We start from the raw sequence: 26,608 nt of genomic DNA on the forward strand, positions 1-26,608 counted from the left end.
TTGGGCTAAGTCTGAGTGGGACTTCTCTTGTCTAATTCCAAACTGAAGTTCAGAAGAGAAGGGGCCCTTCACAGCACTCCCCCCCCCCCCCCAGGAATAAACATGTCCCTGTTTTCTCATCGTCGGCTGTTTGTTTTTTTTTTTTTTCCTTCATCTTTCCAATGAAGGGGATGTGACATCTACGTAGGACACGGGGTCTCAGAGTCAGCGAATATCTGAATCAGGATTTGAACTTGTCTCTCTAACTCCAAGTTCAAACTCTGCTCCAGTTACTTGGAGAAGTGCATGGAGCATCCAGCTTGGAGTCATTAAGACTCTTCCTCCTGAGTTCAAATCTAGCCTCAGATACTTCTCAGCTGTGTGATCCTAGGCAAGTCCCCTCACCCTGTTTGCCTCAGTTTCCTCTTCTGTAAAATATGCTGGAGAAGGAAATAGCAAACCATTCTGGCATCCTTGCCCAAAAAATGTTAAAAGGAGTTACACGATGTTGGACACAACTGAAAAATGACTGAAGAAAAACAAGTACTAACTCCAAGTGTAGCAGGTCGAGCTCCCAGCCAAGCTCCCTGGCCAAGAAGCCATCCAAAAAGAGACAGGTTTTTTGGGTTTTTTTTTTAACCAAACAAAATGAATTCCCATGGGCAGGAGCTCCTTCAGTGCCCCACGAATAAGGAGGGAAGTCCCATACGGGCATGCTGGGCCCATACTCCAACAACCAATTTCTCCAGCCCCTAGCTGTCTGGCCCTGGGCTGGGCAGACTTTTAGGAGACCCTGGGGACTCCAAAACAAAGAGAACCACCCTCAAGGATTTCTCACTTCCGGGTCTCCTTTGGCCTCTGGGATAGGCCGAGCAGAGGTTGGTGCAAGCCATGGCACAGCGCTGTCTGGAAACAAAACCCGCTGTCTTGAAGGATCCCGGGACTTGGGCTTGCTACAGCCACTCCCAGGGACAATCCAGTCCTGGGCCCTGCCATCCCACCAACCCCTTGGTGCTCCTTCATTCTGAGCACCCCAGGGCTGGTGCGGAAGGCCAGGTTCCTCTCTCTGGAGGAGTCTGGCCTCTAACTTGTCTCTCCTTCTGGCAGTGTTTGGAAATACAGCCACTGAACGAGGAGGAGGGAAAGGGAGGAGGAGGAGGAGGTGAGGGAGGAGGAGGTGAGGGAAGAGGAGGAGGAAGAGGAAGAGGAGGAGGGAGGAGGAGGAGGAGGGAGGAGGAAGAGGGAGGAGGGGGAGGAGGAAGAGGGAGGAGGAGGAGGAGGGAAGAGGAGGAGGGAGGAGGAGGAGGGAGAAGCAAAGGGAGAGTGGGAAGAAGGGAGACATGGTAGAAAAAAGGTGGAGAGGGGAAGGAAGAGGGGGAAGGAGAAGGAGGTGAGGGAGGGGGAGGGAAGAGCACGGAGGAGGAGGAAGACGAGGAGGAGAAACAAAGTGGGAGGGGAGAGAGGTGAGCTGGAGAGCGAGGTGGGGAGAAGGAGATGGAAAGGAGGGAGGAGAGGAAGGAGAGGGTGAGCTGGAAGGCGAGGAGGAGAGCGCGGGGAGGGGGAGGAGGGAGGAAGGGGAGGAGGGAGAGCGGAGGGACCCTGGCTGGGGCAGCGCTGCCGCTCCCTTGGGCGCCAGCTCCGCCTCCCCCGCCCGGCCTGCTCCTGCCTGCCTCCCTCCCCCCGGTCCGGATGGGGGGGGGGGCGGCCGCGCTCTGGGCCGGGCTTGGGGATGACGCGCCCGGCGCGGGCGGGCTCCGCCGCTCGCTCGGAGCCCAGCCCCTGGGAGGGAGGACGGCGCGGGCGCTCCGGGTGCGGCGGCGGCGGCGGCGGCGGAGGCAGGGCGCGGCGTGGCTCAGCCGGCGGCCGCCCACAGCTCTGCCTGGGCGTGGGAGGGGGCCGGCCGGGGCGAGGCGGGGCGGGGCGGGGGCCGAGCCTTCCCCCTTCCCAGGCCAGCGGGAGCAGGGATGGGAGGGGGCCTCACCTGACCTGCGCTGACCGCTCCGCTCCGGGACGCCCCGGCATCCCCGTCCCTGCCCGCCCGCGGGGGCATGACGGCGCCCCGCTCCCGAAGGCGGCCGGCCCAGCAGCCCTGGGCCCCCTGACCCGGCCAGGTGAGCTCGCGGCGCGCGGAGGGCGGGCGGGCGCGGCCAGGTGCGGAGGGGGGGGGGCCGGGGACGGGAAAGGTAAGGGCGGCCGGGACGCGCTGCGCCGGACTCCGGAGGCAGCCTCCGAGGCTGTGGGGCGGAGGCTGGGGCTGCCTGGGAGGGGCTGCGGGCCCTGCGGTACTGGCTCTGCCTTCCGTACACCTTGCAGCCTTCTTCCCTGCTTCCCTCCCTCCTTTCCTCCCTTCATCCTCACATTCATCCGTCTTTGCCTCCCTCCATTCATTTCTCCATCCCTGCATCCTTCTATCTCTGCACCCCTCCATCCCTCCCTCTCTGCATCCTTCCATCCTCCCTCTCTTCATCCCTCCCTCTCTGCATCCTTCCATCCTCCCTCTCTTCATCCCTCCCTCTCTGCATCCCTCCATCCATTTCTGCATCCCTCCATCCCTCCATCTCTGCATCCTTCCATCCTCCCTCTCTTCATCCCTTCATCTCTGCATCCCTCCATCTCTGCATCTCTCCATCCTCCATCTCTGCATCCCTCCATCTCTGCATCCCTCCATCCATTTCTCCATCCCTCCATCCTCCATCTCTGCATCCCTGTATCTCTCCATCCCCCATCCTTCCATCCCTCCATCTCTGCATCCTTCCATCCTCCCTCTCTTCATCCCTTCATCTCTGCATCCCTCCATCTCTGCATCTCTCCATCCTCCATCTCTGCATCCCTCCATCTCTGCATCCCTCCATCCATTTCTCCATCCCTCCATCCTCCATCTCTGCATCCCTGTATCTCTCCACCCCCCATCCTTCCATCCCTCCATCTCTGCATCCCTATCTCCCTGCCCCCACCCATTTCTGGGCTGCCGTAGTGCCAGGGCCGCCCTCACCTCCTTCTCTGGCTTGGGGCTGGGGGAGCAGAAGAGGGCCTGTCAGCATGTGCAGTTATGAAAGAAGAGCTTGCTTCTGAGCAGCCCAAATTGCCCCCCCCCTTCTCTCCCCCATCATCTTAGGGCTGCTTGAGGGATAAAGACCCCTCAAAATGGGGCTCCCCAGAGCTTCTGCAACCCTTCAAGCTCACCTATTGGACAGGAGCATCCTCCCCAGTTCCAGCCAGTTCCTCTTCCTGGGGTGACCAAGAGAAAGACCCAAGGAGCAGATTTCATCACCAACAATATCTGGGCACTTAAGGGTTCAGAATGGCTGCTCCCCTTAGAGGTTCTTCAGGTTTGGGGGGAAGAAGGGATGCTCACATCCTTTGCTCCAAATAGCCAAAGGAGGGCTGGGCTTCCAGTCTTTGGGGTCTCTCATTCCTCCCCAGTCTCTGGTTCCCAATGTTAGTTTGTTCTGGGAATTCCCTTGGGCTGAACTCAAAGGGGGAGGTTGCGGTGGGTGGGAGCCGGGAGCCCCGCCTGGCTGCCAGAGACATCTCTTTAAAGCACCCGTGCCGAGTCAGGTCCTGGCCCAAAGAGGCCTTGGGAGAGCGGATGCTGCTTGGGGGCCCAGCTCCTGCCCAGGCCCTTCTGCCTGCTTGGGAATACTTCCCAGAAAAGGAGAAGTCTTTGTCCCTTGCCTGACCTTGTTTCTTGTGTAGGATTTCGGAGGTGGCTGTGAATCCCTCCAGCTCAGAGGTGATTCATGTTTGGCTCTGGTGTTCCCTGGAATGGGGGAGATGAGTGAAAGGGAGCTCAGGGCACATGCATGGGAGACATGTTGGCATGGAGAGGGCATGGACAGAGAGCTGGCTGTTCTCTGTCCCTGCTGGGAGGAGAATGAAAAAAACAAACTAGAAATGTAGCAGAGAGTGTGTGTGTGTGTGTGTGTGTGTGTGTGTGTGTGTGTCTGTGTCTCTGTGTGTGTATGACTGTGTGAGTATGTGTATATGTGTAAGTGTGATTGTATGTAGGTGTGTGTATGAGTGTGTGTGTGAGTGTATGAGAGTGCATGTGTGTGTATATATTTATGTGAGTGTGTGTATGTGTATGAATGTGTATATGTGTGTGGGTGTGTATGTTTGTGTATATTTGTGTGTATATGTATGAATGTGTGTGTATGTGTGTGGGTGTGTATGTTTGTGTATATTTGTGAGTGTGTATATGTATGAATGTGTGTGTATGTGTGGGTGTGTATGTGTGTGTATATTTGTAAGTGTGTATATATATGAATGTGTGTGAGTGTACATGTTTATGTGAGTATGTGTATGTGTGAGTGTGTGTGAGGGTGTGTGTGTATGTGTGTGCGTATATGTGAGTGTGTGTGTGTTTGTGTATATATGTATGTGTCTGTATTTATGTGAGTGTGTATATGTCTGTGTGAGTGTAGGGGGTATGTGTGAATGTGTGTGTGTGTGTGTGTAAGAGTGTGAGTGTGTATGGGGTATGTGCTGGTTTTGTGAATCTGGAGGGACGGGGCAGCTAGGGGGCGCAGTGGACAGAGCACCAGCCCTGAATTCAGGAGGATCTGAGTTCAAATGTGATCTCAGACACTTAACACTTCTTAGCTGTGTGACCCTGGGCAAGTAAGTCACTTAACCCCAGCCTCAGAAAAAGAAAAAAACAAAACAAAACAAGAATCTGGAGGGACTGCTTGGTCAGGGACCGTCTGAGCGCTGGGCTTGTGTGGCCTCTGCTGGCTTCTGGGGGGGAAGGGAGAATGTCATGGCATCCTCTCTTTGTCAGATAAGGAAGTGGAGGCCCAGAGAGAGGAGGGGAGGGCCCCCCAAGGTGTTGTCCCTTTTGCTCCCTTTGAGATACTTTCTCCATGTCCCTTTCAGGCCGTGGGTTCCGTGATGTCGAACAGCAGCTCCTGGAGCCAAGAGCACTTTGGGGCATCTCTATCAATAGGCTTGATGCCAGGAGGCCGGCTTCCCCAGATGGGAGGATGAGGTGTTTTTTGTCACTCTGGTGAGGGGGGGCAGCTTGCTCCCCTCCTCCCAGCCAATTGTTCCCCAGATTCTCTGCCTCCAGTTTAGCTTGATTTGGGGATTGTTGGTCATGTCATCTGGCTTCCAAAAAGATCACCAGTGCCCTGTACTTATGATAAGGAGGGTTCCGAGATACTTCTTGGGGGGTTGCTGAGTTGCCCCATCCTTCATCCCCAGCTGTGGTCCACAACCCCCAATTCCTAGAAGCCAAAGTTGGCTGCAGTTGTGGGGAATCCTTAGCCACATTTTCTCTGCCAAACTCATTTGGCTTGAGACCACACATGGTACAGTGAGAAAAAAAAAACAACTGGTTCTAGAATGAAAGGGCCTGGGTTCAGATTCTTTTTTTTTTTGGACAACATGGGGTGGTTCACCGAATGTCCCTGGGGATTGGTTTCCTCATTTTAGTTGGACTGGCCAGCCTCCTTTCAGACCAGATGTTTCCTGACCTGATAACATTTGGTGAAAATGACTCCATTTTCCTATGGACTTCAACATCCCCTGAGTATCCCCTTTTATTTCCAAAAGAGATTTGTTTTGATGCTTTTTGCTTTTGCACTGTCTAGATTTCCCTCTCTATAATTCCTCTGAAGAGAGAAAAAGAAAAAAAATCTCAAAAACTGGTCAGCACAATGAAACCAGTCTAATGGGTGATGGTGTGCCAGATCTCTGGTCCAACCTCTGCAGGGCCACCTATTCTTTGGAGCCAGGCTGCTTCAGTATAATTTGGAAACATTCATTTTCAGTCATGTTGTGGTGCTCAAGCTTCCTGTGTACATTGTGGTAGTCTTTGGGGGTTGTTTTCCTGACTTTGCATCAGTTCATAAAAGCTTTCCCAGGCTTCTCTGTGGTCATCAGGTCTGTAAGAGTCTAGGATGTTCCAGTACCTCAGAGTATTGTTTAATCCTTTCCCAGACATGGGTTATCTACTTTGTTTCCAGTTCTTTGCTAACACAAATACTGCTGCTATCAGAATTTTGGTGTCTCTGGGACCTTTTTCATTGTCAGTGACCTCCTTGGGAGAGATGTTTAGCAGTGGGATCTCTGGGTCAAAGGGGATGGACATTTAAGTCGTTTTATTTGACAATTTGAAGTTGCTTTCTATAATTGTGCTAATTTCAGCTTCACCAACAATGTATTAATGTGCCTGGGTTTCCCCCACCCCTCCAGCATTGATATCATCCATTCAGTCAGTTTTCGGAGTTTTCAGAGGGGAACCATTGTTTTGATCAATGTTTTTCTAATCATGGTTCATGATTTGGAGCATTTGTTCATGAGTTAATGGAACATGATATGTTTATGAGATGTTACGCTCGTCCAAAAAACCGCCCAAGAATTTATTGGGTTGGTAAGAAGTTTAGTGAATTTCAGTGGGTCAAAAAGTTGAAGATTTGCTTCATTATGTTGTCGATTCCTGGAGCTTAATATTTTTATTTTCAAGTGAAATTTGATTGAGAATATCAGAAAACAAATAAAGGATGTATTATCCCATCAACTGGAGGCCAAGGCTGTGAAGGAAGAAACTGATAGGTAGTGCTGTGGAAGACCTGAATTCAAATCTGGCCACAAACACTACTCATAAGACTCTCAGCAAGTCATTGATAGGGGATAATAACACCTACTTCCAAGGTCTTTGTGTGGATGAAATGAGATAATAATTGCAAATTTATTGTATACTGTGAGTTTGATACACAATAAGTGCTATATAAATGCTAATTATTATTATTAATGTCCTGGAACAGTGTCAGATAGTCCCATTGAAGGTGACTACACTAATACCTATGCAGCCCCCAAAACTGGTGTCTGAATTATAAAGTAATATTCATTCTCTTCTCCCTCCCTTTCCTTCTTTTTCTCCCTCTCCCTTTCTTTCTTCCTCTCCTTCTCCTCCTCCCTTGTCTGTTTCTCTCTGTGTGTCTTTCTTTCGTTGTACTTGTGCAAGGGGTTCGCTGCTTCTAGTAGCTATTTGGTCTGTAGACCAGCTGTGAGTAAGCCAAGCTATTAACTCTTAAGGTTTAATTTGCCCACAACAGGCTCTTTGGGGACCTGAAGATTGGCTCGAGGGGCTCCCATACCCCAATGCTTAGAGAAGGGCTCCTGTTGGATTTTGGAGGTGCTACATAGAGCTGTCCTTGGTCCTGATGCTTCCATCTCTAATCAGGGACTCAGCCATCCGGAGGCACGGGTGTCTGCTTCCTTCCTTCCCCTGGTTTTATAGTCCCTTTGCAGAATGTGGTTCACATGGGCCATTAAGAGATTTGAAATAATTAATAAGACCACCTCCTTGGAAACCCCCCGTTGAGTTATCATTTCTTGGCTGGTTAGGTTTCAAAGTGGCTTTTGTTCCCTAGGAAAACTCAAATGGCTTTTCCTAAAACCATTTGCCTTTTCATTCTTTCTCCAGAGATCAAAACCCCATCTTCATTGCTTGTTGGTGTAAGATAGAGACCAGGATCCCCTAGGCAGCAGGAGCTTAATCTGTCTTCATTGCCTCCCACCTGCTGCCTCTGTGTCCCTTCTCTCCAGCTTTCAGTCCATCTAGTCCACAGCCATCAACATTCTATTGCTAAAGTGCAGGTGTGATATAGCACTCTCCTGCTGAGGAGCTTCAAGGCCTCCTTATTGCCCCCAGCCCTAAGTTAGCATTTAAAGCTCTCCACAGTCTGGCTCCATCTTTTTCATGCCTGATTTCCCATGACTCTCTATTTTATGTTCTAGTCAAACCGACTCACTCAATTTTCACCAGATCAAAGATTTAGACCTGGAAAAGATCTTAGAAGGTATCTAGTTCTACCCCCTCAGTTTTTTCTTTTTCTTTTTTTATAACTTTCTACTTTTAGGACATATGCAAAGATAGTTCTCAACATACACCCTTGTAAAACCTTGTGTTCCAAATTTTTCCTCTCCCATTTCCTTTCCTAGACAGCAAGTAATCCAGTATACATGAAACATGTCCAATTCTAGATAGATTTCCACATTTACCGTGCTGAACAAGAAATATCAGATCAAAAAGGGGGAAAATGAGAAAGAAAATAAAAACAAGCAAACAACAAAAAAATGAAAATCTTAGGTTGTGATCCACATTCAGTCCTCATAGCCCTCTCTTTTAAAAGTGCAGCTGGCTCTCTATGTCACAAGTTTATTGGAGCTGGCCTGAGTCACCTCATTGTTGAAAAGAGCCATGGCCATCAGAATTGATCATCACATAATCTTGTTGTTGCTGTGTACAATGTTGTCCTGGTCCTGCTCATTTCCCTCAGCATCAGTTCCTGTAAGTCTCTCCAGGCCTCTCTGTATTCACCCTGCTGGTCATTTCTTACAGAACAATAATATTCCATAACATCCATATACCACAACTTACTCAGCCATTCTCTCAATTGATGGGCATCCGCTCAGTTTGCAGTTTCTTGCCCCTACAAGAAGAGCTCCACAAACATTTCTGCACCTGTGTCCACTCCCTCATTTTACAGGTGAAGAAAGGTTTTCCCCAAAAGCACACAAAGTGATGAGACAAAGCTGGAGTCATTTTTCACTCCAAATCCAGTGCTATTTATTCAATCAATCAACAATTGTCAGTTGCTCTACTGCTGCTAAGTGCCTGAGATACAAAGACAAAACCGGAAAAAAGCCTGCCTTCAAGGAGGTTACATTCTATCGAGAGAAACACTATGCAGCACAATTCCTACATACTTATGTACATGTACAAAACACATAGAAAAGCAGGCAGAAAGTAACTGTAGTTGTACTTGAATGGGAGCAGTGAACACACTGGCAGCGCGAGGGCCTCATGCAGAAGGGTCATTTGGACTAGATACTGAAGGAACCCAGATTCCGGCAAGCATGGAGGAGAGAGGGTCTGGGGTGAGGAAAAGCAGGAAGGTCACCTGACTGAACCATAGAGAATGTGGAAGAAAGTAAGGCTTAAGTAAACCAAAAGGCAAAGGGATTCAAACGGCAAAGAGAAGAGGTCCTGTCTGATCCCTACGGTCATGGGAAGCCACTAGCATTGATGAGTAGGACAGGGACATGATGAGACATATATTTGAGGAAAATTACTTCAACCTCTTTGGAGAGATGAAGTGGGAGGGGAAAGTCCTGAGGTGGGGCCCCAAATGGAAGCTGTCACAACAGCCAGGTGAGTGGGGACCAGAGGGAGGCATGGAGGAAGTGGCAGGAATAGAGAAAAGGGCAAATGCAAAGGCTTGTGGTGGAGGGGGAAATGACAAGGCTCAGAAGTCGATTTGCTATGGGGGGAGGTGGAGGAGGGAAGCTGAGGAGTCCAGGAACATACCGAGGCTGATTGACTGGAAGGACGTGGTAACATTGACAGATGTAGGGAAGTTCAGAAGGGGGTAAGAAAATGAGTTGTGTTGGACATGTTGAGTTTGAGATCCTTATAGAATATCCAACTCTAAATATCCAGAGGAAAGTGTGTGATATTGGATCTCTAGATCTGGGAAGCATTGCACAAAGATGATACTTGGGCCCTAGGAAAGAGGTCATCGAGTAAGATTTAAAGAGAAAAGAGGAGAGAGCCCAAAATATTACAGTGGGGGGGCATTCACAGTAAGCGAACACGACCTGGATGAAGAGATAGAAGAAGAATCGGACAGATAGGAAGAGAACTAAGAGGGACGAATGTCACAAGGGGGAGAATAGTCAAGAGGTCAAGACAGTGAGAAATGCTGCAGTGGAGAGAAGGATGAGCGCGCCAGAAAGTCATTAGACTTGGCAAGTAAGAGCCCGGTGACACCTCTGGAGCCATCCACTGCAGCTGAATGATGGAGGGGGAAGCTGGGTTGCTGACGGTTAAGAAGAAAGGGTAGCAGACATAAAGGCCCAATGTAGAGAGCTCTTTCAAAGAGTCTGGTCAAGAGGCAGGAGAGATCCTAGTGGGGACGGTAGGTTCCAGCAAGGTTGCTTTTTCTTTTTCCTTTTTTAAGGACGGGGACACTTGGAAATGTTTGTAGGTGGCAGAGAAGGAACTAGTAAGGAGAGAGAGATGGAACATTAGAGGAGGAGGCCATAGTTCTCAGCACCTCCTCTGAAGAGGACTTTGCCTTGCCTTTAGCAGCAGTGGGGGAGGGGGTGGGGTTTTCAACTGTTTCTCTTTGCCCCTCATGTTTGCACTTTCCTAGGCGGGTTTTCCAACATAAAGGCTAATACTCCACTCTAGGAAATATCCTTTTTATTCTTCTTTTAGCTCTGAGTCTCCAAACTAGAGGAAGCAATTCTGGTGGAACATCAAGGAGCGATCCTAGGTCTCTCTCCCCCCACAGCGAGGCTTCTTGCCCTCGCTGAATGATATCAGAGATCCTTTCCAAGTGAGAGTGCTGTGATCCTGAAAGCATTGTGGGAGATTTAGGGCAGCGGTAGAACAGAAACTGAAGGAGAATTTTCGAATGTGACTTTCAAGAGCTTAGAGGTGGCTTTTTTCCCCTCCATCCCCTTCCCATTTATAATCATGCTCAGTTAATGTGATTGCTCAGTGAAAAGCTGGAAAGATGGTGGGGTCTGGGCTGAGGGAAAGTTAATCTCTTGTTCTGGGTAATTTTGGATTTTGTATAATCTCAATGATTAATTCAGATCCATTAATCTTTGTAGTCAGTGCTAATGGGTTACAATCACAGTACTTTTTATTCATGTTGGATTTGGAGAGAAAAGATTAAAGTAAATTTTACTATATGAAAGAGATTCAGGCTCAAAGCACTGGGAACCTTCAAAGAGCCAGTACTTACAGGCTTTACTCCTGCTCTACTTGTGGAAGGTTTCTGGAAGGCCCTACTCTGACCCTCCCTACCAAGCCCACCTGGGACCTCCAGTGAACATTCAGGGCAGGGAAACCAAGAACGGGCATGGGCTGACTTCCCAGTGGGAGTATAAAATGCCAGAAACCTCGGACGTGAGTGCTTAGGGGCTTTCCCTTGCCTTGGCCTTTGAGGTGGGCTAGACCAGGTGACCATAAAGGTTTTCTTCTGGCTCAGAGAGGAGTGGAAGAGATGCTACCAAAGAGATGAGTGACCAGAAGAGGAGGTGACTGACTATGTAATGAGTATGAGACGGCCTGTGGCCTGACCACGGGCTCCATGAACATCAGTGAAGGTCTTTGGCTTCTCTAAGAGGTCTTTATGGAGGAAAGCATTATCAATGAATCTATGGATTGTTAACTGTACTATTCAAGGAGAGGGTGTCCACTCTGGTGAGGCTCTGGACTTATTAAAGGACGTATGGAACACTCCTAAATTAATTACATGCTTTCTTCTGACCTCAGACAATATCACTGCCCCTTCTCTGCGTCTCTCTCCTGTCTCTCTCTGTCCATCTCTTTTGTGTCTCTCATATCAGTTTCTCTACCTGTTTTTCTGTCTCTCAGTCTTTCTTCTCTTTTCAGTTTCTCTCCTTTTCTTAGCTTCTCTTCTTTCTCTCTCTTTCTCTCTGTCTCCAGGTGTCTCTATTTCTACCTCTGTCTCTCCCTATTCCATTCAGACCTTTGATTTCTTTTGAGTAGGAAATTTCCAGAGAGGAAACTCTCTAACAATACAGACATGCACTTGTTTTGCAACTTTGAGCCTAGGAGAGTTGCCTGTAGCTCTACAAATGTCTAACTTACTCCATTTAATGAAGAAGTGAGCCAATTTACCAGAAGGTGGATGAGTGTAGACACTTTGTCCCTCTTCAGTTCTTACTTTTATCGCCAGATAGAGTCAGAGCTTTGTTGTGGTTTTGTGGACTGGCTTGTACCAGCAGAGATGAAAGTCCTCCAGGCTTCTTCCCCCTGATTGAAATATTTATATTTCATATTTGTAAATGAGTTCAAGGGCTCCATCTGCTCCACATCTGCTTCTTTGCCTTTACCTCAGAAACAACATGGATTCCATCTTTTGTCTTTCCCCTGTGGTCAGTCTTTGCTATGTGACCAATTGCTGTATTCTCTCTCTTGTCCCCTCCTCTTGTGGGAAGCCACTAGGCTGTCCTTGTGCACCCACATGTCCTCCCCTAATTTCAGGGTCAGAATTCTTCAGAAATCCTAGTCTTTCCTAATTCACAGCCATAGAACATCAAGGGAAGAATAGGAATGTTTAGAAAGGATCAAGATGAGCCTCACTGAAAGGGCTTCATAGTAGCTCCAATTGCTCCCCAGCCTACCATATTCTTTTTTTTTTTTTTTTAATTAAAGCTTTTTATTTACAAAACATATGCTTGGTTAATTTGTCAACATTGACCCTTGCAAAGCCTTCTTTCCAAATTATCCTCTCCTTTGCCCACTAACCCTCAGATGGCAAGTAGTCCATTACATGTTAAATATGTTAAAATATATGTTAAATCCAATATATGCACACATATTTATACGGTTATCTTTCTGCATAAGAAAAATTGGTTCAAGAAGGGAAAAAAAAACCTAAGAAAGAAAACAAAATGCAAGCAAACATCAACAGAAAGCGTGAGAATGCTATTTCATAGTCCATACTCATTTCCCACAGTCCTCTCTCTGGGTGCAGATGGCTGTCTTCATCACTGAACAATTGGAACTGGTTTGAATCATCTCATTGTTGATGAGAGCCACGTCCATCAGAATTGATCGTTGTATAGGCTTGTTGCCACATACAATAATTTCCTGGTTCTGCCCATTTCACTCAGCATCAATTCATCTAAGTCTCTCCAGGCCTCTCTGTATTCTTCCTGCTGGTCTTTTCTTACAGAACAATAATATCCCATAACATTCATATAGTACAATTTATTCAGCCATTCTCTAATTGATGGGCATCCATTCATTTTCCAGTTTCTGGCCACTACAAAGAGGGCCGCCACAAACATTCTTGCACATACAGGCCCCTTCCCCTTCTTTAAGATCTCTTTGGGATAGAAGCCCAGTAGTAACATTGCTGGATAGGGGCAGCTACGGGGCGCAGTGGATAGAGCACCAGCCTTGAATTCAGGAGGACCCGAGTTCAAATCTGATCTCAGACACTTAACACTTCCTAGCTGTGTGACCCTGGGCAAGTCATTTAACCCCAGCCTCAGGAAAAGAAAAAAAAAAGTAACACTGCTGGATCAAGGAGTATGCACAGTTTGATAACTTTGAGCACAGTTCCAAATCGCTCTCCAGAATCCGTTCACAACTCCACCAACAATGTATCAGTGTCCCAGTTTTTCCATATCCCCTCCAACATTCGTCATTATCTTTTCCTGTTGTCTTAGCTGATCTGAGAGGTGTGTAGTCAGCCTACCATATTCCCAGCCTGATTGTGGTTCCAGTATACTTGAATTGCTTCTTTCTGGATGCTTGCAGTATTTTCTTCTTGACCTTTTCTTCTGGAATCTGGCTATAATATTCCTGGAAGTTTTCATCTGGGAATCTCTTTCAGGAGGTGATTGTTGGATTCTTTTAATTTATATTTTACCCTTTGGTTCTAGAATATCCTTGATATTTTTCCTTGATAATTTTTGAAAGATGATGTTTAGGCTCTTTTTTTTTTTATCCTGGCTTTCAGAAGATGGACCAATAATTTTTAAATTTTCTCTCCTGGATCTATTTTCCAGGTCAGGTTTTTTTCCCCCAATGATATATATTATATTGTTTTCTATTTTTTCATTCTTTTGTTTTTATTGTTTTTTTGGTATCACATAAAGTCATTAGTTTCCATTTGCTCAATTTTAATTTTTAAGGATTTATTTTCCTCAGTGAGATTTTGTACCTCCTTTCCCATTTGGCCAATTTTGCTTTTTAAGGCATTCTTTTCCTCATTAGCTTTTTGTATTTTTTCTTTATCTCTCATATTTGATTTTCAAAATCCCTTTTGATCCCTTCCTTGACCTGAGACAAATTCTTATTTTTCTTGGAGGGTTTGGATGTAGGGAATTTGACTTTTTAATCTTCTGGGGGTGTATTTTGATCTTTTTTTTTTTTTTTGGTAGCCATAGCAACTTTCTGTTATTAGAATCTTTTTCTGTTGTTTGCTCATTTTCCTAGCATATTATTTGGCTTTATTTAAGCAGGTTTCTCTGTTAAAGTAGGGTTGAATTTCCAGGGTGGAAGATGCAATGTTTCAAGCTTCAGCAGTTTTGTGCAGTGCTTTTCAGAGATCTTCCTAGGGACCTCTACTTTGAGTCAGCATGGCTATCTAGATCTTAGTATGGTCAACAAAAGCCTGCCTTAGTGCCAGCAAAGAGACCCCTGCCATCTCCCTCTGTCCAGCCATTCTATTCCCCTACCTGTGGGCTGAGACCTCTGGAAGCCATAGCTATCATTGCTGCTGCTACCACTATTGATACAGTGGCTCCCAAAGCCCATTCTTGGTTTGATATCTTTGAGTACTTGTTATTATTTTTCTTTTTCTACAAAATAATTTTTGATAGTTTAATTGGTGTGACACAGAATAAATAGATTAACTTAGATGGAATTGTCATTTTTATGATAATGGTTTAGCCCGTCAGTGAACAATGAATATTTTAGCAATTGTTTAGATGTGATTTTTATTTGTGCTAAAAGTATTTTATAGTTGTGTTCATATAGTTCCTAGTTTTGTCTTGGCAAGTAGAATCCCAAGTACTTTATATTGTCTACAGTCATTTAAAGACATGGTTGGTACCAGCAGTCATGGTTTTTGTGGGGGAGACTATAGATGTGGAATTCAAAGTAGAAAATGCCAGTCTCAACTGGATTTATTCCGAGCTATGATTTGTTCAATAGGAAGTTTTTACTCTAGTAATTTGTTTTGGGGTTTATATATCTTTGAATTACTGAGTTTGTCTTCTGTTTAATCTACTCTGTGAATCCATTTCTATTTTTAAGCCAGTACCAAGGAGTTTTGATGATTATTGCTTTGTAGTAAAATGTGATGAGTGAGAGTCCTCCATGAAGAGGATTTAAAAAAATAACTCAGACCACCTGGGCAGGTGTACAGGTAGTTGTGGGGGAAGAACTAATGGATGGATTGGGTGATGAAACTAAAGGAAAATAGATGAATAAAAAAATCATTTATTAAGCACTTAATGTGTGCAAAAAGCATTGTGCTAGGCCTGAATGTTACAAAGAGAGGAGCAGGGCAGTCCTTGATTTTCAAGGAACTCACATTTTAATAGGGGAACCAAACAAATATAGGAGTCCTCAGCTGCTAGTCAGCTGGAAAGACCCTATGGTTTTTTAGGGGCAGAACCAAAGCAGATACTGATACTTCATTCATGTTATTTCTACTGGGGAAACCATTTCATTTTCTTGGATTGAACCATGAAGTTAAAGATAGTCAAATCAGGCATTTATTAAGTGCCTTCTATATGCTAGGTACTGGTGCTTAATACCGGAGATACAAAGAAAGGCAAAAGACAATCTCTGTTCTTAAGGAATACATAATTTAATGGGGGAAGACATACAAACAACTGTGTACAAAAAATGTACAGCAGACCTGCCACACATGTGACCCACAACACTCCTGATGATGGCCCCAAAGAGACAAAAACTAGCTGGGAGATATTTTATGAAATAAATATAAATACAACAAAATGCAGATAATATTATATTTTAAAATTAATTCAATATTCAATCCACAGGGATCCTTACATATAGGTTTGTGACCCCCATTTCTATTTGTGTATGATAGCACTAATATACAGAGTAAATAATAATCAGAGGGAAAGTTCTAGAGCTAAAAGAGGCAAGCTCTGTGGGAAAATGGAAGCGTTCCAGGACTCTACAAGATGCGTACAATGTCATCTGTGAATATGAACATATGGAGAAGAATCTCATTGTCAGCAAGAACTGGTTTGGGTTCCATGCAGGATATTTCCACAAGAACTATGAGATAAAGTGTAGAGTTTGAATTCTAAGGATATGGTCTAATTTTAATGCCCAAGACTTCCAGACATAAAATATGAGAATTGTTGGGTTTCATTCTTTGTGGAAGGAAGGAAGGAAGGAAGGAAAGAAGGAAGGAAGGAAGGAAGGACGGAAAGAAGGAAGGAAGGAAGGAAGGAAGAAAGGAAGGAAGGAAGGAAGGTAGGAAGGAAGGAAGGGAAGGAGGGAGGGAGGGAGGGAGGGAGGAAGGGAGGAAGGAAGGAAGGAAGAAAAGGAAGGCAGGAAGGCAGGCACGAAGGCAGGAAGGAAGGAAGGAAGGAAGGAAGGAAGGAAGGAAGGAAGGAAGGAAGGAAGGAAGGCATGAAGGCAGGAAGGAAGGAAGGAAGGAAGGAAGGAAGGAAGGAAGGAAGGAAGGAAGGAAGGAAGGAAGGAAGGAAGGAGGGAAGGAAGGAAGGAAAGGAAGGAAGGAAGGAAGGAAGGAAGGAAGGAAGGAAGGAAGGAAGGAAGGAAGGAAGGAAGGAAAGGAAGGAAGGCAGGCACGAAGGCAGGAAGGAAGGAAAGAAGGAAGAAAGGAAGGAAGGAAGGAAGGAAAGGAAGGAAAGGAAGGAAGGAAGGGAAGGAAGGAAGGAAGGAAGGAAGGGAAGGAAGGAAGGAAGGAAGGAAGGAAGGGAAGGAAGGAAGGAAGGAAGGAAGGAAGGAAGGAAGGAAGGAAGGAAGGAAGGAAGGAAGGAAGGAAGGAAGAAGGAAGGAAAGGAAGGGAAGGGAAGGAAGGAAGGAAGGAAGGAAGGAGAGAAGGAGGGAGAGGGAAAAGAAAGGAAGGAAGAAAACAAGCATTTTTAAAAAAAATATTTACATCAGGCACTGTGCTGAATACTTAACAAATATTCTGTGATTCATACAACATTCCTGGAATACAAAACAATGATCTCCATTTTAAAGTTAATTGACTTGCTTAGAGTCATGAAAGGGGTGTCTGAGTCTCGATTTGAATTCTTTCTATCTACCTGCTTTCATCAAATAGGAATGGAGGTCCTAAGCTTCTTCCCTTGGAACCCAGAGGAGAAAAAGACCTCGGGCTGGGCTCTTCTGGGCCAGTATCAGTCCCTTTAGATCAGACTGTGGCCACCCAGAAATGGGTCCTTTATCTAGAAATGTCTTTAATTGCTAGTTAACCTTTCCTTGTAGAGGCAGAGCTCAGGGAGTATTTGGGCTTCTCTGCATTTAGGCCCTTGGGCAGGTATTGACATCCTGTCTTGAGAACCTTGTAAATGAGACCACTTTAAGAAAAAGCTCATCTCTATTGAGATTTAGCTTCTGCCCCCAAATAATTGGAAGACAACGAGCCAAAAGGAGTGAGCTTCGGACTCCAGCTGGGCAGGAGGATAAGGAAGAGCAGGAATGCGGTTGGGTAGCCTTTCACTTCTCTTACTTGAAGGCCACTTCCTCAGAAAGTGGGGATGGGGGAAGAGGGTGGGCAGCTTTGCTTCAACAAAGCCTGCTGCTTCTCCTTGTTCCAACTTGGACAGTGGGGGAGCACTGAAGCCCAAAGTGCCTGCAGAGTTTGCTCACTTCCATATTGTCCTCTCTGCTGATTTTGTCCTGAGTTCCACATGCACCAGGCTGGGCTGGAGCCCTGTAAACAAAACTTGCAGTGCGCATTTCCCTCTCTCCTTCTCATCCTCCTACCTAGTCCCTATGGTTTTTGTTTTTTGTTTGTTTTTTGAAGCTTTTTTGTGATTGAACTTTGATTTAGGTCTGATATAGGATTTCCAGCCTCGATTGTCCCTCCACTGTCAGTGTACCCATTCTGTGGGCAGGCCGAGCACATCTCAGCTCAGGCTCTCACCACGGACGGCTCTGGGGCTGCTTAGCTTCCAGTTTGACAATTCATTTCCTTGTATTTTGCAAAGAGAGTAGCCCTTTGAAGTCTACCTACACACTTAACCATCTCCTTTTCTGTAGGAAATTTTAGAGTCCGCCAGCATTAGGTCAGTTTGAGACAAAGTGGTCCATTCATCACAGGGAGTGACTCTCAAAGACGCTGAGCTGGGAGATGAGAGGTGAAAAATCCTGCCTGTGCAACATCACTTCTTTATGTTGTGTTGGAGTCACTTGCAGTGTCTCAGCTCTCCCTCTTCCCATGGATTGGGAGCTCCTGGCATGGAGGGACGGTTTTTGGCTTGCTTTGTTTTTGCATCTCTGGAACCCATTGCAAGACTTGGCATTTAGGGACCATGACATTTATTTAACACCTACTGTGTGCAAAGACCTGTGCTCAGCATGCTGGGGGAAATACGACTTTTAGGTAAAACAACCTCTGTTGCCTTCATTGAAACTCACGGTCTAGTGGTGGGTAGATAGGGAATGGCCCAAGTACAGGTACCAGTCATAGACAATATCACATGATGACTTCTCTAGAGGGGTGCAAATGTAGGATTCTTGGGGTTCTAGGGGAAAGGATAATGCCTAACTATGGAGGACTTCCCAAAAGACGTGAAATTCAAGTTTGACTTCAAAGGAGAGGTAGAAATTCAGTGGGCAGCTGGCCGGCCAATAGCAGACTGGGCCTGGAGTCAGGAAGACCCATTTTCCTGAGCTCAAATCTGGCAGCAAGTCACTTCGCCCTGTTTGCCTTGGTTTCCTGATCTGTCAAATCAGCTGGAGAAGGAAATGACTCCCAATATTTGTGCCAGAAAAAACCTAAATGGGGTCACAGAGTCACTATGAAAATGCTGCTGCTATTCTTACAATGAAGCTGCCAGTGACAGTCATAATAATTGTTACCTAATTTCCCAGTTTTTCACTTCATTTGAAGAAGGATGTGGTGTTAGCCATGGCGCCCCATCTCCGCCTCAGGGAAGCTTCAGTAGCTTGGAGCCCAAGAGATGCCTAGGAAGGAAAACTTGTTTCCAGCAGGGACCCAGTATAAAGATTCCTCTTCCTGGTGGAAAATAGAGCCCTAAAGAGTAGAGCAGAGAACAGAAAAGGGAGGCACCAGTGAACAGGCTGGTCCTCTGGGAGCCCCGGGGAGAGCTCCCCAAAGCCTCTCAGGGACTAAGCAACCTCTTACTCAAATGAGGACTGGCTGACTGCCAGTGAGAAACCCTGGAGCACGGTGGAGTTCCCAAGGACGGCTCATGATGAGCATGTGCCTCCTAAGAATGACATGGCTTCTCAACAGTTTGAATCTGTGTGCCCCTCAGAGTGTGTGTGTCTGTGAGTGTGTGTGTGTGTCTGTGAGTGTGAGTGTGTGCGAGTGTGTGTCTGTGTGTGAATGTAAGTGTGTGAGTGTGAGTGTGTGTCTGTGAGTGTGAGTGTGTGTGAGTATGTGTGTGTGTGTGTGTGAGTGTGTGTCTGTGTGTGAATGTAAGTGTGTGAGTGTGTATGTGTGTACATGTGTGTAAGTTGTAGGTAGTGTAGTGTGGTTTGGAGTTGGTTTCTGGAGAGAATTCTTTGCTCAGTTTTGGCGATGCCGTTGTCTCGAATCATAGAACATGAACTGAGCATCTCTCAGGTGTCTCTGCCAAAAGGACCTCACCGTTGCCAGTTACTTGTTAGCTGTGGTTGAATAGACCAGATTTCCTAATTTCCTAATATTGAGCCACACTCATGCATCCAGACCAACCCGTTAAATCAGAGACAGATTCTTATAAATGGCACATAAAAGGAGCTTGAAATTTTCATAGACCAGTAACAATAATTAGTAATAATAACAAATTAATCAATAACATTATTAATAATATATTTATTACATAATAATATATGTTTTATATAAATATTATATGATAGAAATTATTATATAAATAGAATAATAATAATAGATATGGAGCTGACATATATATATATATATATATGTCTTCTCCTCAATATCTACGATGTACCAGGCACTGTGCTGAGGTTCATATTTTTTTTTGCTTGTTACTTGTTTTTCTTGTTGATTTATCTTATTATGTTCAAGCTTGTCAAGATACTTTTTCTTGAAATCTTTGGTACCTCTATTCACTCTACCCCTTATTTTCCTTATTACCCATTTCTTGACTCCCTCCCCTCTGACTAGTTTCATACGAGGTTAGATCTCAAAACTCCTCAGGTTCCATCTACACTTGGAAATTCACAGATCACCTTCCACTTTAGGTCTCTGTCTCTACTGACTTTTGCTGATCAGGCTTGGTGGAGCTGCACAGACCCCTTTCCCCCACATACAGGGTGACCTGTCCTGCTCCCTTCATTCCTCAGTTCTCTGAGCCAGTAGTTCAGAGCCAGGTTTCCCTCAGCGCTTGTGCTTCTGGGATGCAGCCCTGGGCCAGCTTTTGCTCCTGAAGGGATGTGGCTAAGCTGAATGGTGAGTCCTAAATAAAGCTGAAGTTTCTGAGGCACTGGAGAGAGGAAAGGGCGAAAGGAGATGAAATGGTGTGTTATAACCCCTGTTTTGTGTTCTTGGGCCAATTTGGCCTTGAGTGCAAGAGGTAGGGGAGGGTTTCTGAATGAGCTCAGGGTCACTAGGTTGGTTTCTGGATTAAAAAAAAAACAAAACCTTTTGTATTTTAGGTGTCCTAGACTAAGGAGATATCTGAAGTTCCTTTAACTTTAGGACGTAATTTCTGTTTTTTGAAAGATTTGAGAGGTCATAGAAATTGGAGAAACTGTCTAGTTTGCCTTTTTTTTTGCTTATGTAACCTGGAAGTTCATAATTATTATCTCACTGGATCCTGACACTAGCCCTAGGAGAGGAGTGTTATTATTATCCTCATTTTACCAAGAAGGCTGAAGCAGAGATAAAGTACTTTTTCCAGAACTACACAGCTTCGATCAGAGAGTGAGTATCTGAAGCTGGTATCCTGAAGCTGACCAGGATGAGAGCTTCATTTCTTGTGCCTCCGAGAAGCTCACATGAAATGAAGCAAAGTGTGCTAATTCATATCAAAATGACTGTGCTGACCTTGCTGAAAAGATACTGTTTGTGCTTCATGATATGCTTGCCTTCTCATCAGACACAATGAACAGAATCGAAAAGACCAGTAGTTCTCACGTCTAAAGTCATGTGAGATGTACAAAAATAATGCTTCAATGTCACTCCGTATACCTCTTGCTGAACACCTACTATGTGCCACATACTAGGTCACATCCAGGAAATCCAAAAGCAAAAGGAAATGGTCTGCCTTCAAAATTCTTACATTCTGTTGATTGAAATAATATTTATTCATGAAGACAGGTGATCAAAGAGAGCCATCCACATCCAGAGAGAGGACTGTGAAACTGATTATGGATCATAACATAGCATTTTCACTCTTTTTGTTGTTGTTTGCTTGCATTTTATTTTCTTTCTCATGTTTTCCTTTTTGATCTGATTTTTTTCTTTTCCTTTTTCATTATTTATTATTTTATTATAGCTTTTTATTTATAAAAATTTTTCAACATTGACCCTTAAAAAACCTTCTGTTCCAAATTTTCCCCTCCTTCCCCTGATCCCCACCCCTAGATGGATAGTAGTCCACTAGATGTTAAATATTTTAAAATATATGTTATATCCAATATATGCACATATATATTTATACAGTTATCTTGATGCACAAGAAAAATTGGATCAGGAAGGAAAAAAAAAACCTAAGAAAGAAAACAAAATGCAAGCAAGTATCACCAGAAAGCATGAAAATGCTACGTTGTGGTCCACATTCAGTTCCTGTTATGGACCAGAACTATGAACTTGAAACAAAGGATTCTTACAAGGTACTAAGTCAGTGGAATTGATAGAAACAATAGTTATCTAATTTAGCATGGTTCAGTATGATTGGTTTAATCCTACAAGGAGATGTTATGGGCCAGAACGTGAAACACGGTACTCAGTGGAATTGAGGAGACAATGGTTAAATCTAGTTTAGCTGAAATGAGCAGAACCAGGAGATGATTATACACGTCAGCAACGATACTGTATGAGGATGTATTCTGATGGAAGTGGAAATCTTCAACCTAGAGAAGAGCTAATCCAATTCCAATTGAACAATGATGGACAGAATCAGCTACACCCAGAGAAGGAACACTGGGAAATGAGTGTAAACTGTTTGCATTTTTTGTTTTTCCTCCCAGATTATTTTTACCTTCTGAATCCAATTCTTCCTGTGGAACAAGAAATTCGGTTCTGCATACATATAGTGTATCTAGGATATACTGTAACACATTTAACATGTATGGGACTGCCTGCCATCTAGGGGAGGAGGTGGAGAAAAGGAGGGAAAATTCGGAATAGAAGGGAGTGCAAGGGATAATGTTGTAAAAAATTACCCATGCATATGTTCTGTCAATAAAAAGTTATAATTATAAAATTAATTTTAAAAATGTAAAAAATTCTAGTTTAGCATTGATTTAATCCTACAACAAATAATGGAACAGAGTCATCTCTCTGGGTGTAGCTGATTCTCCTCATCACTGAACAATGGGAACTGGTTTGAATCCTCTCATTGTTGAAGATGGCCATGTCCATCTGAATCAATCATTGTATAATCATGTTGTTTCCATGTGTAATTGATCCGATTTTCTTGTGCAGCAAGATAATTGCATAAATATATTTGCATATATTGGACTTACCATATATTTCTACCATGGTTAACATATATTGAATTACTTGTCAGCTAGAGGAGGGGGGAGGGGAAGGGAGGAAAAATTGACACACAAGGTTTTGCAAGGTTAATGTTGAAAAATCATCCATGCATACGTTTTGAAAATAAAAAGCTTTAACAAAAAAAGATAAGAAAAAAAGACAGGTAGTCATAAGATATGCTCAAAGTAATTGAAAGCAATTTCAGGGGGACAAAGGCTTCCCCCTTGGAGGAGATGATACTTGAGCCTTTCATGAAGAGAGGTGGAAGTGAATGGGGAATGCATGCTAGACATCATAGCCAACTTTTGCAAAGGTCCGGAGGTGGGAAATAAATGGTAAACCCCCGGTATACAAGCAGGTCCATTTGGTTGAGTTATAGGGCACATGGAGGGAAGGGAGAGGTGAGGATACAACAGTACTAGAAAGGCAGCCTGGAGCCATGGCAGAGTCGTGCCTCATGATGTCTAAGGCTTCGTTTGATTCTCACAACAGCTTTAGGAGAGACAAGTGATAGATATTGTTACTCCCGTTTTACAGAGAAGGAAACTCAAGTTCAGAGAACAAGGGTGGAGCTCATCTGTATCAGAAGCAGAATTTAATGGGAGACCCTTTTGGCCTTTGCCCAGCACTGTCTCAATATCGGTAAGGATGAACAGCCTCAAGGGCTCCTGATATAACTGCTGTCGTCACTGAGAGAAGGGACAGGCGTTTTGGAGTCTCCAAGTCTTTGAACTCTTATCCCAGTTGGGTGCAAAGTAGGCAAGTGTTGGATGAAGTGCTAAAAACACATACCCTTGTGTTTTAGTTTTTTCTTTTTTATAATTTCTTTTCCATTTAGGCTAGAGCAGAGTAGGAAGAAATGTAGAAATTATTGGAGAAACTCGCTGCAAGGTTTCCCTCTTGCCTCCACTTCTTCCCTTCCTCCCTTCTAACTGAAGCTGTGCAAAAACACTGACATTTTATGCAGTCCAAATGGTCCATTTTATCATCCTTTCCGTCCTGCTTTTGCTTGTGAATCCCTGTCTTCCGGATGAATCTGAAGAGCATTTCTTGCTTGCCTCTCTACTTTATTTATGATGTCATGGGAATCTTTTCTAAGTATCTTTAAAGTGATTCTTTTGTAGTAGGTGGGAGGTACGGGCTGTGTCTCCTTTTTGCCAGACTGCATTCCAGCTTATTCAGCAGTTTTTGCTTCATGGAGTTTTTTATTCCGAAGTGGACTGAGGGCTTTGGGCCTTCCAAGCACTAACTTATGGCACTTGTACGTCATCGGCTCTACTGATCAACCTTTCTGCTTCTTAAGCAGTTCTGAAATGGCTTGACCGGTAGATTAACAAACAACAAACAAATAAACAACAACAACAAAAATAAAAAATAAGCAAAAATCAAAACCATTTCCTTGAGATTTTTGACTTTTTGTTCCTGCAAATGATTTTCATGTTATTTTTTCTCCTTTGCCAGGTTATCCTTTGGTAGTTTGGCACAGCTTAGCTAGGGTGGGATAATTACTTTGTAATGGACGTGGCCAATCTATGAGTGATCAATCTGTCTCCGGTTATTTAGATCTGATAATGACAATGGGAGCAGCTAGCATTTATTAATTTTCTCCCGTGTGCCAGGTGCTGTGCTAAGTGCTTTACAGTTGTTATTTCATTTGATCCCCACCACAATCCTGGGAGGGAGGAGATATAACCTCAATTTAAGGAAACTGAGGGGAAGAGAGGTTCTAACTTGTTCAGGGTCACAGAACTAGTAAGATTTGACCTCATCTTCCCAATTCTAGCCTCCCTGGAGGTCTGTCTCTATTCCTAGAGTACTTTGTAATCCTATCCATCAAGTTCATGTATGTTTTTCTTGACAGGAACAAACCTAAGTATTTTACGTATTCCACAGTTATTTTAACTGGACTTTTTCTTTCTATCTTCCTGCCCATGTTCTAGAGTTACTCTAGGTACCCTCAGTTAAACAAGGTAGGAAATCATGGCACCTTTTCTTAAAAAGTGGGTAGTTTAATTGGAGAGGCAGGGACATGAGAAGGAAATGCGTATGAAAATTCGAATGCCAAGAAAGGCTGTGTCATTCAGCAGGTAGAGACCCAAGCTCAGGAAGATCTGAGTGGCTTCTGCTTCTGGAGACTTTCTCAGTGCTAAAGTAGCTTCTGAACCCATGACTCACCTGGGTTTGTTTGGGACAAGAAACCGTGGCATGAGGAAAGCTGGATTGGTGCTGAAGAGAAGCCAGCATCCTTGTTTATCCTGGGAGTCCCGCATCTCTCAGCCACAGGAGCGGAACAACCCAGATTTTACTCAGCTCGTCCCCCCTCAGGGGAGGAGGCCATGCTGATGTGAGATCAATGTTTATGTCTAGCTTCTCCCCAGAAGCTCCTGACCCCTTGCTTCCTGCCTGAAGTGAATCTAAACTGTTCTGTTGTCGGTGGGAGGAACAGGGAGGGCTCCCAGAGGAGGCAGGTGGATTTCTCCCCCCTCTCCCTGGAGCCTTTCCCAAGGGGCAAGGGTTACAATTTCATCCTCAGGCGAAATGAATGGAAATTAATTCATCCTCAGAATGTTCCCCCACCCCCCTCAGCAAAGCTTAGGCTGCTTGGGGTCTGTGTCGAGCCGAGGTTAGACCAGCCAGTTCCAGAGGAACCCCCAGGACCTGACAGCTGTCCAGCTCCCTGCATCTGTGCTCACACTCTTATGTAAAGCCCCTGTAAGTAGGTCCTGTGTTATTATTGTTGAGTTTTTTCCAGATGTGTTCAACTTTTTGCGCCCCCATTTGGGATTTTCTTGGCAGAAAAACTGGACAGATTGGTCATTTCCTTCTCCAGCTCATTTTACAGATAAGGCAACTGAGGCACCTAGCCCCCCAAGCCCCACAGCTGGTGTCTGAGGCCAGATTCCTGATCCCAAGCCCGTGCTCTGTGCAGGATTGATCAGTCTGGGGGAAGTTGTTCCGTTTCCTCTGTAGAAACATTGATCGTGTGGTTAGAGCAGGATCGGGCCGAGGAAGGACTGCTGCTTGCCTCTAGCCTGTCTCCAGCTGTGCTTGCCTCCAGTCAGCTGCAGCCTGGATATAGAGAGGTCTTTCTGGAGTGGGGGCGTGTCCCCCGAATTGATTGGTGTTCAGGTTCAGCCCAAGTGGAGGAAGTTTCTGGAAGCCGGCTCTCAGGGAGGCTGCACCCTCCGGCCTGGGCCCCAGCCCCAGACTCCAGGCAAAGGCTTTGATTTCCAGCCTGCCACGTCCTGGGCCCAGTGAAGGCCTGTTACAGGTCTATGGGCCTAGGCCCATCCCTCCAGCTGCTTCCTTCCCTTGCTGATGGTCCGGGGGACCGGAGCCGAGTGACTGCTCTTCAAGGTTTCCATTTATGGCTTATTTCTGATGCCTTGGGATTCCCTCCGTCCTTGCTGTTTTCTGTAAATTTTGCATGTTTTATGGCAAATCCAGCAAATATGTTCAGCACAATGAGCATGAAAAGGTCTCTCTGAGAAACCCCAAAGGTCTGCTCAGTTGGTTCTTAGGGAATCAGGCAGATGTTCCACTGAGCAGAGTGGGGACCCAGAACCAGGCCCACCGAGCCTCGGGAGGGGAGAATTATTTTCGGTGTTCATTCCCTGATGTCTGCCTCTTCCTCTGGTTTCCTGTACATTCATTCAGAGGATTGTCCCCTACTGGGCCCAGTTACTCTATCACCTTCAGTGTGTGAGGACTCAGAAAAGCCCCAGACTCAGTACTCAGCTGCCCGGCTGGTTCCGTCTTGGAATAAATCATGGACCAGCTGATGTTTATCTGTTCAATTTAAATAGTGCCGGAGACATTTATTGCTTCCACAGGCCAAGGTCTGAGGCAGGAGGGTTGTAAAGAGTCAAACAAGCAAGGCCTGCCTTCAGTGAGCCTACATTTTATCAGGGCAGAGATGCTGTGTGGGGATGACTACTCATATGTGTTTCTATAAAAAGAAATAGATAACATTCAAATATAAATAGATAACATTCAAAAATAAGTAGATAATATTCAAAATAAATCAATAACAACCTTATCATTGCCAGGGAAATTGCCAGGGACCCACTAATTTTTGAAAGATAATCGGCTCTCTCTAAATTTCAATCAATGCATATAATTTATGGATGGCTTTTGTCTCCAGATGAAGATAAAATGATTTTTATACAATTCTGACTTTGCTATAAAGGTGAGTTAACCAAGAGGAGGGGGCAGGA

At 45.1% G+C, this 26,608-nt stretch overlaps 1 protein-coding gene across 1 annotated transcript in view; it reads left to right on the forward strand.

Annotated features, from left to right (window-relative positions):
• The first annotated feature begins 1,821 nt into the window (after window positions 1-1,821).
• Window positions 1,822-26,608, forward strand: part of JAKMIP3 (Janus kinase and microtubule interacting protein 3) — a 157,382-nt gene continuing 132,595 nt past the window's right edge. Inside the window, 1 exon segment of the mRNA XM_074297199.1 lies at window positions 1,822-2,090. The gene's annotated coding sequence lies outside the window, so the exon portion shown is untranslated.

This window comes from Sminthopsis crassicaudata, chromosome 2 (genome assembly GCF_048593235.1).
Source record: "Sminthopsis crassicaudata isolate SCR6 chromosome 2, ASM4859323v1, whole genome shotgun sequence".
NCBI lineage: Eukaryota > Metazoa > Chordata > Mammalia > Dasyuromorphia > Dasyuridae > Sminthopsis > Sminthopsis crassicaudata.